Below are 19,007 nucleotides of genomic sequence, written 5' to 3'. Positions count from 1 at the left end.
TCTCTCTCTCTCTCTCTCTCTCTCTCTCTCTCTCTCTCTCTCTCTCTCTCTCTCTCTCTCTCTCTCTCTTTCTCTCTCTCTCTCATCCTTCCTCAGAAATGTTTTGTTTCTGAACTCTTCCTTCCTTGATTTATCTTATTTATTTACTTATTTTACCAATCCCCTTTCTATTATCCCCTTCTCATTTTACTTCTCTGTTGGGTAAGATAGATTTTAATAACCAAATGAGTATGCAGATTTTTTTCTTCTCTCTCTGATTAGAGTGAGGCTAAAAATTGCTTGCCACCTCCTCCCATTTTCCCCTCCACTGTAAACCTTCTTGTTCCTCTTTTGTGTGCAATAATTTCTGCCCTTTTCTTCCTTCTCTGTTTTCCCTGTGTATTTGTCTTTCTCACCCCATCACTTTTGTTGAATTCATCTCAATATAATTTATTCACACCCATGTTCTCTGCAAATATAGGCTTGTTCTAACTGTTGTAATAATGATAACATTCTTAAGAGTTATATGTATAATTTTCCCATATAGGAACAAAAAGAGTTTTCCTTATTTAGTTCCTTATGATTACTCTTTGAAATGTTTTTTTTTAAGCTTTTTTAAAATCTTCTGTTTGAAGGTCAAATGTTTTATTCAGCTATGATCTTTTCATAAGAAATGCTTGAAAGTCCTCTATTTCATTAAATACCTATGTGTGTTTTTTTTCACCTGAAGAATTATATTCAGATTTGCTGCATGGGATATCCTTGGTTGTAATCCTAGCTCCTTTAGCCTCTGAAATAATATATTTCAATCACTCCACTTCTTTAACATGGAGGCTGCTAAATCTTGTGTGTTCCTGACTGAGAGTCCTTGTTATTGCAATGGTTTCTTTCTGACTACTTGTAAATCCAGTCATGAGCAGCTCTCCTGAGGACTGTTGCTGTGAATAACTTTAAGGATCTAATCACATAGTATAATGAACTCCCTATTTATTTAGTAATAAACTAAAGCAAAACATTCAAGAATGTAAAGCACACCATTCACAACAATATAAAATAACAACTTAATAACAAAATAAGGTGACCACATAGTCTTAAATAAAACATATCATTCAGTAAGTCACAATCTCCACAATCAATATAGAATACCCAAATCAAGTCTTCTTTCATCTTGACTCCAGACTGGCTAGCAATCATCCTTAAGTCAGCCATCCATAAGGGGCAGCAGAAAGTACAAACACCATCCACCAGTTAAGTTACAATCTCATCAGTCAATGCAGAATACCCAAGTAAAGTCCTCTTTCTTCTTAACTCTGGGCTGGCTTCCAAACCCCATGACTCCTCTTCCATGGACTGACTGCTCCCAGCTTTTGCCTAGACTCACGTGTAGCTGGCAGCTCTCTGCTCCAGCTCTATATTTCAACTTACTTCTCCACTCCAAGTTCTTCAAAGTTTGTTTCTAGGAAGACAAAGTTTAACAGAAGTACAATACTTAGACACATTAAGCTTAACGGAACTACAAAGTTATTACACACATTGCTGGCACTATCATCTGTAATGTAATACCAAGCAAAGGCAACTTCCCAGGTTCAAAATACCAGCATAGGTGCTCTCTATTTTATTCAGTAACAAACCCAGAACAGAGAAGATCAAAACATGACATCATTCAAAATACAGCATTTACTAAGTGTGATTAAATCATCTCCAAGGCCTACCCCACCCCAGGACTTTCCAATCATTCAATCAATTACAAAGTCTCTGTTCCAAATACTTCTCCACCCCTAGGCTATACCTTAATTAAGTCCACCACAAAGCCCCTCTTCTCAAATGGAGATTAGTTTCCAAACATAAGTAAAATACATTCATTTGCTCAACCATAGAACACAAAAAGGTCAAAAGTTCCCCACCCCTGGATCACAATTGAATCTACCCCAGAGTTACATCAAGTTTAAACACAGCACTTAATACCCAAATGGAGGTCTTTTCTTCATCTTGACACGAGGCAAGTTCTCAGCAATCTTAGTTCCTGGGGAGACAAGGCTTAGCAAGGCCATAAGATACATTGCCAGTCACTTCATGAATTTATCCTCTGTCTGTAGAACAGTCCTAGAACCCCTGAACACATTAGCAAAGCCCTCTCCCAGGATTTCTGTAAACATACAACAAGAAAATCCTTCTTCAGGGCTTCTGAACCAACAGAAAGGCTCCCAGACCCCTGCAACAACAGCACTGTCCTTCACCAGTGGACAGTATTCATTCTGTCTGCCGGACAGTCTCCAGACCCCTGCAACAACAGTACTGTCCCTCATCAGTGGACAGTATTCACTCTCTGTCTGCAGGACAGTCTCAGGCCTTCTTAACCAAATGCCAGGTTCCAGGACTTCTTCAACAGGACAGTCTTTCACCAGTGGACAAATCTGGCAAAATAACATCAAAACAGACAGACAAAGTACCAGCAAAACAGCCATGTCTCCTCAGTCCTTGGCAGCTCAGGGGGCAGGTCTCAAAAGTCCAGGGCAATTCAAAGCGGCCACCAGCAATCTCTTAGTCTCTCCCTCTACACGAGGTGCTGCTTCCAAAAAGAACTTCCGCCTCTCTCTTGTCTCTCCAAATCTACGTCACCAGCTCCTCCCAGTCAGGACTTTCTTTTCACATCAAAAAGTCCATCCCACAGGTGGGATTAACAAACTCTGGGTTTTAATACAATCAATTTGAAAACCAAGCCAATACAGGGGAATCTTTAATTGCCATTACTATCACATCATCTCAATTCACTTTCTGTCTGACAAAGTAACACAAACCAACAGACAAAGTTTCTGTGTAAGAAATCAAGCACAAATAAACAGTAAAGTCCTAGGATTTCTGTAAACTGCAGTAAATCCCTCTTTTAGGACTTCTGTAAATAGCAGTAAAGTCCTTTTTCACGACTTCTATGTCAGCAGTAAAGTCCTCTCAGGGCTTCTGTAAAGTCCTCTTTCAACAGAGAGAATGCTTTCTTCTGAGAAAGTAACATCAACACAGACAGAACAGACAGACAGAATGCCAGACATCACAAACATTGTCCCTCTCAGTTTTGCTTGGTCTCAGCACACTCATGAGCTTTTCTCTGCTGTGCTCCTTCCTGTTCTGCTCTTTTGGCAAGCTCCTCCCACCGTGGGTTCCATGTGATGATGTTATGCCTATCAAGGGCAGAGAAGGTCTCCAAACTCCCTTAGACCTATTAAAGGCAACACAATGTATACTGTTTCCAACAAAGACTTGATACAATCAAAGGCAAGTCTCAAAGGCACTTGGATAACTGAAAGAGGCAGAAAAGTATAACTGCTTGCCATTACACTACTTGAACTATTTTCTCCTTGAACTGGGAGCTCTGGAATTTGGCCATAATAGTTCTGTGAGTTTTCATTTTCAGATCACTTTCAGGAAATGATTGCTTGATTCTTTAAATTCTATTTTACTATCTGGTTTTATGATATTGCATCAATTTCCCTGTGGAATTTCTTGAAATTTGATGTCTAGGCTCTTTCTTTGATCATGGCTTTCAGGTAGTCTAATAATTCTCAAATTATCTCTCTTCAATCTATTTTCTAGATAAATGGGTTTTCAAATCATACATTTCACATTTTCTTCTATTTCTTCATATTTTTATTTTGTTTTACTGTGCATTGATGTCTCATCAAGTCATTAGCTTCCACTTGCCCAATTCTAATTTTTAAGGATTTATTTTCTTCAGTGAGTATTTGTATCTATTTTCCCATTTGACTACTTCTTTTTTTTTAAGGAGTCATTTTCTTCAATGAGTTTTGTACCTCTTTTACCATTTGACCTACTCTTTTTTTTAAGAATTTCTTTTCTTTGGTATTTTTGCCAACTATTTTATCAAGCTATTCTTTTTTTTCCCATAATTTTCTTGTGTCACTTATTACTTTTCCCAATTTTTCCTCTGGTATTCTTATCTCTTTTTAAAATCTCTTCCAGAAATTTTTGTTGGGTTTATGTTCAATTTGATTTTTTTCCCTTTTGATACTTTGGCTATATATCTTTTTTTATGTTGTTTTCTTTGGAGTTTGTGTCTTAATTTTTCCTGTCACAGTAAAATTTTATGGCTTTGTTCTGGGGTTGTTGTTTGCTCATTTATCCAGTCTTTTTCTTGACTTTGAACTTTATGTTAAGATGGGCTTTGCTCACCTTGGGGAGGGGAGACTGTCCTAAGCTTCAGTTTTTTTCCCCACTGTACTGCTTTCAGAGCTAATTGTTTAGGTGAAGGTGTCTCTGAGTTTTCAGTGCTTCAAAGGTTGTATGATCTGGAGAGTGATGTCATCACTGCTCTCTGTGTTCACAGAACACCTCTGCTGTGGGGATTGCTGAACCTTTTTCAGGGATGCTTTCCACCTTGGGTATACAACCAGTCATTCAACTCTCCTCTGTGACTCTAAAAAGCTTTAGCATATACAGTGGCCACACCCTGGTAAACCATTTCATTAAATACTGAATTCGATTCAAGGAAATCAATGGGTCTAAACCCATTGAATTAGGGGGTGTCTAAACCAAGTATGTGAAAATGTGCCTTGGTAGAATGGGAGAATGAGAACAATTCCTTCTAATGGTCATGAAAGTAGCAGAAGAAAATACTACAGAGTGCTTAGTACTTGGTTAGACCCTGAAGATGCCAAGGTCATTCACTGCATCCTAGACCATCATCTGTTCTCTTGATTTTTGTCTAGCCCCAGGATTTTAATGACTCTGGAAGAAAGAATGAGGATGATGACTTCATTCAATTCTTCCTCACTTAAATACAATTTATACAAGAATTTATTTAAAAATCACCCAAAACAATTTGCCATTTTCACCTACTTCAGAGTTTGTGGTGATGGATAAATGATGAAGCAACAGATACAGATACACTGGGAACTGTAGTCACGTCCCTACTTGCAGGTGACCAAAACCCTAGGGCATTCTTCTCACTGGACTGAAGTAATATCATTTGAAAGTTACGGTAACCTTTGTTGTCTGAGCAGCCTTTTAGAGTTAGTGAAAATAGTGCTAGAATTTGGAATCAGAAACACCTCTATTTGAATTATATTTCTTCTGTCACTTGCTAACTGCATAATCTCATGGAAATCACTAACATTCTCCAGGAACAATAAATATTACCTAATTCATAGGGATGTGAGAATTAAATGAGCTAATGCATATAATGTATTTTGTCCAATGAAAAACTGTTCCTCAATGTGAAGTATTGTATCCCTGTTTAACAAAAAGTATATGAATAGTACAGGGTCACTTGTGTTGGTCACCATGGATATTTCAAAGTGTGCACATAATCTGCACTTTTCTTATTGTATCCAACACAAAACTGGTTAATTAGATTGTAAAAGAAATTAAAGCGAGTTTTAGCACCTAGCACAGTGTTCTGCACATTGAAAATGCTTAAAAAATGTTCCTTGTATTCTATTTTGTTATTGAGAAAGAAGATCAAAATATGTTCTATTTCCTTACATGGGCAAGGAAAACACATTCAGGGGCATAATGGGAGAGAACTAGGAATATTGTGTTCAAAAGCACATTATTTATTTATAAAAATAGCAATTATTATAATTTCTTTAATTCTCTATTTTCTTATCAGTATCTCAACAAGCACAAGCTCATGCTAAACATTTTGCTCGATACCCTCTCTTTCAGTCTCATTTCCACAACTTTTCTGTTTCCCTTAATATTTTCTCCATAATACCCATTCATGTTTCTGATTTAATCAAAATTCTATTTTATGTTAGCAAAGACAGTTTCCACTTATTTGCAAATTACTGAATTCTGATCAAATCCATGGAGAGAATATGAGAAGAGAGATGTAGAAATCTTTCCTTATTTGTATTTATTGAGCAGTCCAAACTTCTTCCCATGTGTCTTTGAATTGGCACATCTCAGAACTCATTTTGCCAAGCACCATCTCCCTTTAATTTGAAAGTTATAAATAAAACATATGTTTCTCATTCACTTGAATATACAGTTCATGTCCTTTTATTTGAAAATGCCACTACAAATAGTGGTACTATCCAGGTATATTCATGTTACAGCAATGTCTACTACATGATGCATATTCTATACAAATTCTATATATCTGCACTATTTATTGGGGAGTCATTCTTTATAGTGCCTGGCCATGTTGCAGGTCAATTTTGTCTGCTTTCCACACATTTGTCCATCTATGTGGTTGTGATTTCTTTTGATGTGAAAGTTTTTTAGTCATTTCACTGCAAGATGACAGACATGCAATTTCAATCCAGGTCTGACTTCAAATCCTGTGTTATTTTCTCTGTTCTATACTAAACAAATAGATTAATAAAGTGGATGAAAGAATGAGTTTGCTAGTTTTACAAAGTCCTTAGGATTATCTAGAAGTCTTTCTGTCTTATTGTCTTCAAGACAACTTCCCTCTCACTTTAACCTATGTCATGGTTCTGACAAATCGGAACATGGCATTTTATGTTTTATTCCAAAAATTCCTCCATCTCACAATTACTCTGTCAAATCTACCCTTCTGCTGGTAAAAAATTCAGAATGCCTTCTAGCTGATAAAAAATGTGAAATCCTTCCAAAACTTGATATTTTAGCTAATTTTTGATTAAAGATGGCACTTCATATTACTTGATGGTTCTTGTAATGTTGAAAAATGTTCATTTCCAAGAATATGAATTCATAGCCAGCAGCAATAATTTGCTAACCCAAATTTGAGGGACCCAGTACTACTTCTTGCCTTTTTCATCATCACTTATTCCTTTTAATGTCATAACATATTCCACATGAATCTGTCAGCACAAAGAAGTAGAAAGGCAGCTGTAAAATGAGTCAAAGTAATGGGTAGGAAGGAAAAGGGATAAGCATTTTCATAGTACCTCCTATGTGTCAGGCACTATACTAAGTGCTTTTATAGATATCTCATTTGATCAAAGGCATAGGTCTGAATCTCAAGTTTGCCAGTCACTACTTGTTTGACCTGTGCCTTAGTTTTCTTATCTGTAAAACCAAAGAAGTTGTACAAGATGCCCTATAAGGACCCTTCTAGACCTAAATCTATTATCTTACATGCCAGGTAACTGCTCTCAAATGATCTAACCATACTTATTTTATTTTATTTTTTTGCTTTTTTGGAGTGGGGAAGGCAGGACAATTGGGGTTAAGTGACTTGCCCAAGGTCACACAGCTATTGCTAAGTGTCTAAGGCCAGATTTGAACTCAGGTCCTCCTGACTCCAGGGCCAGTGCTCTATTCACTGCACCACCTAGCCACCCTTCTAGCCTTACTTTTGTACTTTCCCAAAGGTAAGAGGAGAGATTAAAAACCTCTCATCCTCTTTTCATTATGAGTCTTCTTTAATGTTCTGGTTCCCTACTCCTAGATCCACATATGCAGGTTTACATACTTTCCATTAATATGAAAATAAATTACTAAGGAGGGGACATAGTTTTTTTTTTTATTCTAAAAAAAGTTCATTTATTTTCTTACCCTCTCTCTGGATTTATTTAACTTCTTTATCCTTTGTGCCTTAGATCAATTGGCCCAGAAATGTTTTCTTTGTTCTTTAAATGTCTTTCATACTACATGGGAATATTCTTTTAAACAGAAAATAACAAACTCCTATATTCATAAGCTGTGTCTACATCAAGAAACAAGAACATGATTATCCTTTTAAACAGAAAAAAATAAAATCCTATATTTAAAAGCTATTTGTAGCGCTAGAAACAGCAACATTTTGTTGTTTAGTCTTTCATTGCTATTGGAACCCTTTTATTCTTCTCTTTCATGATTTTATGCAGATTATCTTCTCACTCTGTTTCTTTTTGCTAAAAGTCAATTTCTTTCACTGATTATTACTTTCTACTTAAAAGGATAGACTGGAAGAGGGAGACAAACTTGCATTTGTTTTTCTTTTTAATATAATCTAATTGTTCCTTTCATTTCTCATAAATGAGAAACAATCCTACTCTATTCTCATTGAGTTTCCTGAAATGTGAAATTTTGTTTTTCTTGGTTTTGTACGATATTGTTAAATGTTTTAGGATCAAATCTTAATCATACTTTTATTGGGGGAGTTGAATTCAAACTGAACATCCCTCTACCCTAGTTGGCCCCTTCTCACATTGGTGAGTTCTTCCCAGAACCTCCATTTTGTGGAAGGGTTCAATCCATGCATCATTCATTCATCTCCTGGCTCCACTTCTGTCTGGACTTCCACATCATGCGTTACTTTTCTTTTATCTGCTCTGCCTGAAAACTTTAGTTTTCTTTTATATGTTGCATCACACTTTAGAATGAAAGTCCCTAGAAGGCAGTGATTATCTTTGTTTTTTTCTTATTTTTTACCCACAGTGTTTAGCATGGTGCCTTGCCTATAATGGGTACTCAACAAATTCTTGCTGATGCCTAAAGTAGTGACTTTTTTCTCTGTCCAATTTCTGTATGTTCTTTTCTTTATGACAAGGCTTTTTCTTATGGCTTTATTAGAGACACAGAGATTGAACTGTAGTGTTTTGTGGATTTAGTCCCATACCACCTCCCCCATCTAAACCAAAAAACTGGGGGCAAGACTTAGAGCTAAGGGGCTCTCATTTCCTCAGTTCTTATCTTTCTTGTTAGAAAAGAAACAGGATTAAGAGATATACCTTTTCAGATCTGTTTTGCCTGATTATACTTATTTATTGCAGTAGGTTGCTTTTTTTTTTTAATGGGATGGATTTATAAGGAAGAAGAGAACAAGCAATAGATATACCAAAAAATGAAGAAAGGATATCACTACAACATTTTTAAAAATGCACAGAAGGGGGTTCTGAAAGAGACAAGCAGGGCAGCTCTGAAATTAACATGTTGGATTTATTATATCCTTTAAAGGATGCAAAATATATATAAGAATTTTATGTATTAATCATATTTTGTGACTTCTGTGTATTTGGAAATGCTGATTTTGATGATATTTGTGGGCTACAGAATTACAAAATTAAAAAATAAAAGAAAGAAAAGAGAAATTGAGGAAAAGTCCTATCTAGGAAGCTGTAAAGTCCCAATAGTTTCATCTTTTCTCTCCGGAAAAAAGCAAAGCAGGGTTTTCTTTCCTTGGGGAAAGATCCCAGACTTACTCTGTCCACTTCAAACACCGAGTCTCTTGGTGTGTGCCAAGGCAGCGGGCAGTACAGTATCTAGCTCCACAGCTGACACAAGTATAAGGAGAAGGAAAGTCACACTGCACGGAAGGAGCGCTGGGCCGACTAGGGGGCCCTGCACAGGCTGTGAGATAGTTAGGGCCCTCAGTCACACTTAAATTCTGCCCTTCCAGAAGGTCCTGGAAGTTCTTTTGAAAACATAGTTTAAAATGATCTCTAGTTTTCTTCTTCTTTCCGATGTCGGTATCATCGTCTAACTGCGGCAGCCTCTTGCCCAGCCGGGGAAGGCCGACGTGGGGATCGTCCTGGAAGTTGTCGTTCTCCAAGGCCTGCAGCTGTCGGTTGATTCAAGGCCTCCAGCTGGAGCCCGGGCAGCCCGGTCCAGCACCTCTGCTGCCCAGGGTCCTGGGACCACACCGAAGTTTTCTTCTCCACCATCCTGGCTAATCCAGCCCACAAACACCGGCACCCGAAGGCTCTGAAGATCCCTGTATATTCTTTTAATCTGTACTTTTGAAATTCATTGCCAATAATTTGGGTAAATCTTCCTGTGCTTTTTCCTGATCTAGAATCAGGTTGTCCCTTCTCCCCCAAGACCTAAACTCCTTACGTTATCAATTCACATTCTATGTTTAAGCTATATCCTTATTTGTACAGAACTTGTATATTTTCACTTGTATGATCTTGATTTTGTTCAATTAATTGTCCTCTTTCCTATAAATTTTTATTTGAATTTTTAATTTCTCTTTTTTCAATTCTTCTAGAAAACATGTCCATTACTTGTTCTAAATTTTCTACTCTCTTAATTGACTTGAAATATTTACTTAAAAGCTCAATTTTTCTTTCTTTCTCATAATTTTTTTTTCTAAATTTTTTATTTCTCTTAATCATTCTGGGTGTTTTCAGTTTCATCACCATCACTTTTGAAGGGCTCATATATTTTGTTACATTATTTTACCATTCTTGGAAGTTTTTAAGTCAGTTTCCTTCTTCACGATTTACTTATTCATTATGTTGATTCTTTTCCTAGATTTATTCCCCATATTTTTTCTTAAATTTGCCAGTCTGTATCAGACTTTAGCAGTCTTTCTGGTGCCATGATATCTAATTCTATTATATTCTTACTGTAATCCAATTTCTTAAAATGTGTCCCTTCCTTTCTCTACCAGACAGTATTGACATGGACCTACCTATTACTACCTATTATTTTTTTCTCTCCAAACCACCAGTTAGGCAAGACCTATGGCCATTAGTAAATAGGGGTAAACAGCTGAAGGGAAGCTCCAAGAAACTTCTGAAACCAGGCTTGTTCTCTTTTCATAACATCTATTCTTTGCAACTCCACTTCTTCCTTCACTTCAATTTTCTACATTTTTCCATTCCTAAGCTGACCTCCAGGGCGAGTTAGATTTGTGAACTAGGGTATGAATTTCTCCTGACAAAATATTGAGCAGAAATGGAAAATCCTTTGTACTTGGCCACCTACTCTGCTTTCCTCTCAGTCCTCCCAGTGACTGTCTGTTTTCTCTTAAATTGCATAAGCTCCATAATTCAAAATTCCTTTGTCCTTCACAGACACTGGATGATGTCTTCTGTCCTCATGCTTCCCTCTGGGGAAGTCAGTTTCATAGACCTCCACCCATTAAGCTGGTAAAGAGAATCTAATGAGGCCACTTTAGAGGGGGACTCCAAGAAAACAGCATAGTTGAATCATTTTTCCATTTTTCTTAGGTTCCTTCTTAGGTCACTTACCAAAAAACATCAATACAAAGACTTAGATACTTGAAAGCAGAAATAAGTTTATTGTTTTCTCAAGAGAAAGGGTACCCCTCTCATTGCTCTAATGGTGCTGGCCAGGGAAGTACCAGTTGATTCCAGAAAGCAAGGTCTTTTAATACCTTAACAGCCCCCCCCCCCACCAACTCCCTTCTTCTTATCCCATTGACTGAGCTTCAGGGGCACAATCTATTTGTGTGACTCTTCCCCAGCAACAAAGAACAAAGGACAAGAAAAGGTGGGTAAGTTTTGCATGAGTTTGCAAGTGTATACAGTTTAGGTTGTGTTGCAAAGTATGAAAAAAGTTTTAACCCTTTTGAGGAGGCTTCACTTGGGAGAAATCATACCTCACAGTCCCCCATTTCTATTTCTTACAACTTGAAGACTTCTCACACCATTGGTGAAAGACCTCTTCCAATAATTCTTCTTAAGAATCTCCATCAGGGTGGTCTCAGACTGGCACCCAACCCTGACTTTTCAGAACCATCAATTTAATATTTCCTTTCCCTTTGATTTTTACCAAACAGGACAAGGAATCTTGAATCAGTTACATCATACAGGGGAGACACACTGGGAGTAAGATAATTCCACTAAAAGCTAACAGGAGGAAAACTCTCTGCTACACTCTCCATTAATTGTATAAACCCATTCTCTCGGTTAAGAGTAGGAGGACAACATGCTAATCCCATAACTAAGGCCTATGGGCCAGAGGCAAAAGAAAATATCTGCAGCAAAGCAAAGCAAGGGTACAGCAACCAACAGAAACAATAAAACCACAACAGTTCTCTCGCTCATGAATGCGTTTATCCCTTTTTCAAAGTCAGTTTTAAGGCTTCAGTATCTGGTGATACTACAGTCCACTTGGTTGGGGCTGGCATCCATCCCTTCACTCAGGTATGTATGATAAGTCCAACCTCTTTCTTTGGTTGCAACAGCAGTGTCAGCAGTGAAGAGGATCTGGTATAGACCTTTCCAGGCAAGAGTCAGCTTTTCCTTCTTTCAGGTGTGGATCAATACCCAGTCACCTGGCTGGAACCCATGAACTGGAAACCCTAGGGGACATGTTCTTTCAGGGTAAGTGAGGAGAGAAGTGAGAGGTTGTGTGGGATAGGGGTCACCATAGAGAGAGAAGTTGATAGGGGAATAAGCCAATGTCCTTTGGGGCTTCTTCCTGATCCTAAGGAGTGCTAGGGGTAAACATTTTGTCCAAGGCAACTGAGTCTCCTCCATTAGTTTAGTTAATTGTTTCTTTATTTCCTGATTCATTCTTTCTACTTTGCCAAAAGAAGGAGGGTGCCGGGGGTTTAGAGTTCCCAGGATATCTCTAAAGCTTTGATAATGGATTGTAAAAGTTTTTCTGTGAAATGGGTCCCTTGATCCAAGTCTTTATGTTCCATCAGTCCATATCTAGGGATTATTTGTTCTGACAAGGTTCTAATAACCTTAGAGTCAGTAGCCTGTGCAAAAGGGAAGGCTTCCACACATGATGTGAGGTGATCCACAATGAACAACAGGTATCTTAGTCATCGTACTGGTGGTACCTCAGTGAAGTCCACCTGTATACTTTGAAAGGGCCTGATACCTAGAGGCTTCCCTTCCACTGGAGGCTGGCATTGACTGTATGTTAGTCCTTTGACACACAATGCAGCCATCGACCATTTGACATGCCAGTGTGTATGTTCCAGGACATACATACCGGGTCAAGACTGCATCACACAGGTTCTGGACATCCCAATGGCTGCCCTGGTGTAGGTGTTGTAAAATCTGTCTCATCTTATTCAGTACCTCATGAGAGTAGGAGCCATCTTGAAGGTTTTTTTCATCACCTAGATCTACTGCCAGTTGCTCTTCCTCCCCAGTCAGGAGCTGTGAGAGTCAGACTCAGATCAACTGAGGGGATGAGAAACAATATAGGTTCTTCTCTCAGTTTTAATTCCCCAACCCTCCTGGCCTCCTCATCCCTAGAATCTTAACATTCCTTATGTCCCCAGGCCTGGGTCTTATTCATTCACTATCATTACCAATTTTCTTTTAGGAAAACAATTTTAACTGAAACTTCATTTTAAACAAAAACAAATTTGGAAGCTTATAATTTATTAAATGACAATACTTCAAAATATTACAACACATGGTCAGAATGCCCCATTCATTATTTTTCTGTTCCTCTGACAGTATAATTCTTAATTGAACAATTTTTTAGACTATAAGGGAAACTGTTTCTCTTATAATACAGATAATGCACCCATTTACTCAGTTACACAGCAAAAGAAAGCCTAGAACTATACCTAAATTTAAACTTTGAAAGCAAAACCAATTAATTACCAATCTGGTGACCTTAATTTAATTGTTTTCCAAATTGCTTTACACATAAACAAGTAAATTTAATTTACACCTTTTACACTCAAATAACGTTTGAGTATAAAATATTGTGCCAAGCACCTTTACAATTATATTATTCGCATAAAATCCCTAGGACATGGGTTACACTACCATCCCTTAATGAACAGTAAACTAAGGTAAATAAGACATTCTTGGGACCATATAGTACTAAGTACTAATACCCTTGGCCCTCTAAAAGGAAATATTATCCAAAAATTTATATGCTTTCTTAATATTTTAGTTCCCCATTCAAGTCCACATTTTCCTGGGAAAGTTTACAAGCAGTTTGAAATAACCTATTGTAATCAGGTCAGTTTAAAATATGCTGGGCCAATATTCTCACTGCTTTTGATTCTCAAAGCAAAAATAAACCTTCAAACATAGAAATTCCTTAAAACTAATTTGGTGTCCTTAAGTAATATAAATCCCCCAAATATTATAAATTTCACATACATCCAAATTAACATATACAAATATATGAAACAGACTTGAAAAATCACATCTCTCATCTTTGCCCCAGTATTCTCATCTGTGAAATAAGAATCCAGCCATACAGTAGCACAGAAATTTTGTACAAAGATCATAAGAATTTTTAGGTTACTTAACAGCTTCTTAATATCATTTAGATAAGAGAAGGTACAGAAAATAAATTATAAGTTTAAACCACTGTATACATTTTCATAATAGCCATGATTTCAAATGAGCAATCTGCTACCATAGTAAACATCAGTAGCATTATTACATTTATACCCAAATATAAGTTTCACATTTTTTATCACGTGCCTTCAAAAGGCAATTTATAGACAACAAAATTCAATTTGAAAAATTGCTTTCACACTGATTTCTACATTTTACAATCATATTTATCTATATGTCACTTAAAAAAAAAACCCTGCTCTGTATATAACCTCTTTAAAAAGCTAAAATCCTTTCTCCTCTCCTAGACCCCAAAGAAAACTTCCCTGGGCATTAATTCCTCATTCCTTCTGAAACATTTGCAAAGTTTTAATCAGATTTGCTGGAGGGTTTGACCAGACCAAAAAGACCTAACAAGGTATGACTAACTCCCCCCTCCAACCAGAAACCTTGGGAGCTTAATAATCAATTGTCTTTAAATACTTTTTCCCAACATCTCTATAGGATGGGGGAAGAAATGTCTAAAGAGCACATGGGCCTATGTGCACATGGCTTACTATTGTTCCACCCATTCTTTTTCACTCAGACCACCCATGTCCTCCATTACATTTCAAATAATCATCCCCCAATTTTGTGCAGCTTTCCTGCTCCTTCAAGTTAAAAGCCTAAGTATTTATATACCTAGAGAGCAACATTTCTTCCTTCCCTCTGCCCCTCCTTTTCTGAGAGGCTTACAAAAAGTTCCAATCTGCATAGATTTACTTTCTACTTTTTCCTGGTTATAAATCTCCACTCAAACTACCCCAGATACCTTAATTAGAGATTTTTTCCTTACTTCTCTGCTTATCAATGGCTTTTCAGTGAAATCTTCTTAGGAAAGGTCCTAAACCCATGACAGTGACTATGTGCTGAAAATTTCCAAAATCTGAATTCATTAAAACTCAACTGGTGTAGGTGTCCTTAGGTAACACAAATAAATTTTCAAAGCATTAGAAAAAATTAAATTCTCAGTTATTTCATAGTTTCCAAAGTTCCCAAATTTAAATTAGCCTTCATCCAATGCCTTTCTCCTTTTATTCTTGGATACTTTAAACCTACATGAATGTGATAGTCCATAAACCTCCAAATTATAATAAATTCTGACCTATCACTTAAAATACTGCCAGAATTGATTTAGTTACCTTCTAGGTACATTGCAATAGGCAAAAACTTTTCACTTTGGGTGATGCAGGATATGGTTCAGCCTACCTTACTTTGAACTGAAGGGGTGGAAATAATTCCTCCTCCCTTTTCTTATCTTTCTTTTTCTTAGGACCCAAACACAAAACAAGTCTTGCTCCTAGGCACATTTCTCTTTTTACTTTGGTAATGAAAGTCCAGTTAACAAGCTTGGCCCCTAATGGGCCATCTTCCAGAATGAGGCTATGTTGCTGACTACCTGCTTTTGACTGGGATTTCCCCATGGATTTCCCCAAACCTCACCAATTCTTGCCCCTTGAGGCTCACAGTATCTTACCAAGGGGTAGAGGCTCACTAGTTCTTGTTCTCTTTTGATAACTCACTAATCTTCTCCCCTTAGGGGAGAGGAGGCTGGCTAGATCTTGTTGAGTGATCACTACTTCTTGCTTTCTATAGAAAGCTCACTGATCTTGCCTTCTAGCCTCACTAAGTTCAGTCTTGTTTCCCCTCCCCAATCATCCAGAGACTCACTAGTTCTTGCCCCTGTTATTGGGGCTCACCAATTTTATCTTACCTGGTCTGTGTGCACAGGACTTATGTGACTGACTTAAATTCTTCACCGGATGGTGGTTGTTGTGCCCTTTCCAAAATTTCTGCTTTCAGGTATCTGTCCTTAGGGTTCATTCCTTAAAAGTGAAAGGAAACTCCCAGACTGTTCTCTGGACAACTGGCAAATGGTTGGCAGGTGCCTGTACTAGGACTGGCTGGGAGACCCTTCCCCAAATAAGGACAATCCTGGGAAGAGGCCCCAAAACTGTGTAGGACAGAGATGCCTACCAAAAACATCAATACAAAGACTTACCAATTGATTCCAGAAAGCAAGTTCCTTTTATACCCTAACAGAGTGCCCTCTCCTTCCTTATCCCTTCCCTTTATCCCAATCTATTTGTGTGAATCTTCCCTACCAAATAAGAACAAAGGGCAAATAAAGGTGGAAAAGTTTTGCAAGAGTTTGTAAGCATGCACAGTTTAGGTTGTATTGCAAAGTGTGGAAAAAACTATTAACCCCTTTGAGGAGGCTTTGCTTCTGAGAAATCATCCCTCACACTTCCTACTAGAAACTCTTTCCTTCATGTATTAGCCTTAACGGTATTTTAAGAAGGCCTTTGCCTCTGCTTTCTCTGTTCCTCTGTAGTCACAATACTAGTCTGACTCATGGATCTCAATAAACTAAGGTAACAGTGAAGGGTATGTGATTAGGACATGACAAAAGGATTGACTCCAAAATCTGTGGCCTAATATTTCAGCACTTGCCAGGGAGGAGAAACTTGGACCTTGGACTGGTGGGGTCATAAACTGTATGCTGGAAGGAACAATAGGCCCCCGAGGTTGTCTTTTATTTTTTATTTATTTATTATTATTATTATTATTTTTTGTATTTTTAAGCAATCGGGGTTAAGTAACTTGCTCAAGGTTACACGGCCAGGTGTTTCTGGGTGGGTGCTAAGTGTCTGAGCCCAGGATTCGATCTCCAGGTCTTCTCAACACTGGAGCCGATGCTCTTACTCACTGTGCTACCTGGCCGCCCCAGTTGTCTTTTATTTTAAGAGTAATTTTACATACTTCTCTAATCCCTGAAATGCTTAGCACTATGCCTGGAATATAACTTCCATGAACAATATAAGCAAAATAGTATTTTTTGTTTTTATTTTTTACTTTAGTTTAAAAAAAATCTTTTGTTTGAAAGATATGAAACAAAGTAATGCTCCCTGAGCAGATGGAAACCAATGCTTCCCAGTCCCAGTCAATTTTATTCCCTTTTTGAAATCACAGCCAACATATGTGCTTAATGATAAGCTTCTTGAATTGTGTTATAGCAGTGGAGTAAGTAGAGAATTTCTCTTTCTCTTTTCTAATATTTCCCTATTTAACCTTTATGAACTAGCAAAAAATAATTGTGTTATTAATTGTGGTGGGTCTAAAAGTCTTATGCATATTCAATAATTTTAGTTAATTGGTCATGCAATCACTGAGAAGACAAAGCCATTATTTACCAATACCTTTAGGTTTCTGTACAACTCTATTTAGAAACATGTAATTCTTCCAAAATAACAAAGAAGTCAAAACCAGTGTCTAAATATAGGCCTAACTGCCTCAATGCTTATTTAGTTGAGGAATTAAAATCTGGAATATTAAAAAAATGTTCTAGTTGATGAGCAGCATATTTTGTGAGTACTCTACAAAATATTAGTCAACCACACATTTTGAGTGTTCTAGAAAAAGGTTCAGCAACCTTCATAATTTTTTATTTGAGTTACTATTCATTTTATAAATGAAACTTCAATATCTCTAGAAGGACAAGTTATCTCATCATACTTGGCAGTTGGGAGGAATTATTACAGAATAATAGATAATGGAGTCATTAAAAAAAAGAAATACAGAATAAATAGTTGCAGGGAAGGGAAGGATGCTGAACAATTTCATCAGGGGCATTTCTTAGGTTTTCCCACTGTGATTTCATCAATATAGAAAATTCATGATTTAGCAATTCAAGAGGAACTCAGGTTATAAGAGACTCTTTCAGATTCTTATTGTTGGTCTTTACATAAGACTGCCACTCTCTTTGCCACACAGCATGCAGCTAGGTGGCAGAGTGTTTGGCCTAGAGTTAGGAAGACATGAATTTAAATCTGGCCTCAGATACTTAGTAACAGTGTGACCCTGGGCAAGTCACTTAAGCTCTCTCTGCCTCATTTTCCTTGATTGCAAAATGTAGATAATAATTATCCACCCTCCCAGAGTTACTGTAAGTAATGAACAAAATAATACTTTCATAAGTTGCTTAGCACAATTCCTGACACCATACTAGGGTCCTACTAAGTGTTTATTCCTTTTCTCCATTCTTCATGTTACCTCTAATATGTGAAGCACTGATTCAATGCATAAAATACAAACTCCTTCAGTGCAGGTTTTTTTTTCTTTATATATCCATCACTTAGCACTATACCTAGTACAAAACTGGTGCTTATAAAGGTTATTTGAAAAATTGAGAGAACTTTTATTAATAAATCATTTTTATTCTTTTAAGTAGATTCATTATGAGATCAAGCTTAATTGCACTACAATATGATGTCTGTTGGCTTCTCAGATCTCTGAAGATAAATGTGGTTAATTCACAAACTCTCTCCACTAGAATTAAATCAGATCTACCACTCCGTTGTCCTTGGTTCATTTGAAGACTTAGTCTCTTATTTTCCAGCTCCATTATTACATAAGTTTTGCTTGTTATCTGAAAAGAAAAAAAAATGGGAAATCATCACATTCTCAGTTGAAGGGAATTATGAATTTGATTATATCAAAATTCATTCTTCTAATTTTAGAGTCAAGCCACTTCCAGGTCCATCTGTTAAATTGTTCTATAGTTTTTCTCTCTCATGATTCTAAACATTATTATTCTTTGTAAAATTTCCATCGTGGTATTAATTTTATGTATTTAAGAAACTCACTAAGGAAGTAACAATAAATGATGAAAACATGGTATTCAGAATTGGTTACACTCCTGATTCACTGAATATAATATGTAACTTCTGAATAGTCTCTTTGTTGCATCAAGTCAATAACCATTGTAGACAGAATGAAGAAACATCAGCAATGCTGGATATGTATTTTTGAAAAAAAAAAAGGTTCCTTGAATTCATTATACTTCCTAGTCACATTTCAAGTAAATTCTAGTTCTAGGTTAGTATTGGTTGAAATTGAATCTTTATAAATCCCTGGAAGATTTTGGTTGATGGTAACACTTGACCTCCTTTGCTTTCTTGAGAGATATTCTTTCCTGGATTTAATGATGGATATATTCAGTCACTAGGGGATCATGAAACTGATCATTATTACAAGCCATGATTA

At 37.0% G+C, this 19,007-nt stretch overlaps 1 long non-coding RNA gene across 1 annotated transcript in view; it reads right to left on the bottom strand.

The window, feature by feature from the left end:
* Positions 1-1,579: 1,579 nt before the first annotated feature.
* LOC138147740 (uncharacterized) overlaps positions 1,580-19,007 on the bottom strand; it is a 67,341-nt gene continuing 49,913 nt past the window's right edge. Inside the window, exon 2 of the long non-coding RNA XR_011164872.1 lies at positions 1,580-1,757. This is a non-coding gene — a long non-coding RNA (uncharacterized lncRNA). The remainder of the gene's footprint in view (positions 1,758-19,007) is intronic.

Source organism: Petaurus breviceps, unplaced genomic scaffold (genome assembly GCF_028583685.1).
Source record: "Petaurus breviceps papuanus isolate PSGF00001 unplaced genomic scaffold, PetGlider_PUasm1.0 90804, whole genome shotgun sequence".
Lineage (NCBI taxonomy): Eukaryota > Metazoa > Chordata > Mammalia > Diprotodontia > Petauridae > Petaurus > Petaurus breviceps.
The sequence above is the reverse complement of the archived record's forward strand: the minus strand, read 5'-3'. Positions and strand labels throughout refer to the sequence as shown.